The following is a 1,634-nucleotide window of genomic DNA, read 5'->3' as shown; positions in this document are numbered from 1 at the left end:
ACTGAGCAGCGGTTACTTAATGTATCTTTTTACTCAAATGTATCTTTTGTTGCCAATGTCGCTTTTAATACGAGTATCGTGTCCGCGAGCGATACGAGTACCACAATATTTTTGTTCAAGTGTTATAGAAAGAGAATTGTGCTAAATACAAATAAATAAAACCAATAAAAAAAATAATAAAATAAGGAACCCAACTCGCTTACTACTTATAAGAATTTAAAAAAAACAGTTCAAGTGGACAACACTGATAGTATGTTACAAGTTTGTACGAGTCAAGGAATGAAATGATCTGAAAAATCACAGTGTGAGTAAGCTTTCAATTATTAGTATAACAGTTAAATCTCAAGCTACCATAGAGTTGAAGACTTCAGTTGGTTAACAGGTGTCCATTGAGGAATTTAACAAGTGGTTAGTATGTATATTATTTAGGAGAAGTTTCTCAGCTAATACATAAATATGTGTATACATTTACAGGCACAGAGCTGTAAAAAACTATTTAAGCCTGTGTCAATTCTCTTTATTAGAGGAAATCAGTATCGTTGATTCGGCGAAGCGCAATAAAAACGACCCAAAATCAGTCAGTCACTCAGCAAGTCAGTCAGCCGAGGCTTTGTTGCACAATCAGACAGTCAAATAGTCGAACTCGAACTCGTATTCGTATTCGTACATACCTCACTTGGCTTTTGTGTACTCATTCTTTCTGTTTATTGATGCACAATTAAACCGCATTTGGCCAGGCCAGACCAGCCAACCAGACAGACAGACAGACAGACGGACAGATAGACAGACGGTTAGACTGCCATCCGGGCAACAAACCGAATCTTTATACACTGTCATGGTCTATTGCCAACCCAATTCACTTGAAGTGAATTTAAATTCCGAAGCTTTTTATCATGGGCATGACCAATGTATCTATTCATATCAAATAGTTGGTATTTATATTAACGAGTATACACATGCATATACGTAACACTATTTTACCCGTAAATAGATACGGATTATCTTTGCAGCTGTTTAAATCAATCGCATCAAGAAACGAGATGAAATTGTATCTTCGGCACTCCGAAGACTTCGATTCTTAGCTTGTTAGATTGACGTATATCCACATAGTTATAAACTAGACTCAATGCTTTAAATATAAGTTTTGGATTAAAGTGGTAATGCTTTCGATTCGAAGTATTTCAAATACTATGTAAAAGTAAAAAGACTGACTTCTTAGTCCAACATATAATTTATAAAATTTGTTTTAGTTCAAAATTTAGTTCAAAATGTAATTCACATATATTTAATTATATAACGCAGAAATAGACTTATTGATGAAGAACTAATTAAGAGAATCAATAAGGTTAATGATCTCGTGGCTGCAATTGGGAAATGTCTTTGTTCTTTCTGTCCGACAGTTCGTCAACAATTCGAACACATGTCAGTTTTTCATTAATGTGCACATATTCATATTCATATTCATAACCATATGTATTCAAAGCTAGTCAGGATTCGCTTGAATATGTTGATAAGTTGATAACCTGACCGATGTCGAAGATAGTTGAGAAAAAGATAAAAGTGGCACATAAACAAAAGTTGTGGTACTCGTATTCCAATTCGTATTTAATTTCGTATTCGTGATTGTATACGTA

Source organism: Drosophila innubila, chromosome X, assembly GCF_004354385.1.
Source record: "Drosophila innubila isolate TH190305 chromosome X, UK_Dinn_1.0, whole genome shotgun sequence".
In the NCBI taxonomy this organism is placed as follows: Eukaryota; Metazoa; Arthropoda; class Insecta; order Diptera; family Drosophilidae; genus Drosophila; species Drosophila innubila.
The sequence above is the reverse complement of the archived record's forward strand: the minus strand, read 5'-3'. Positions refer to the sequence as shown.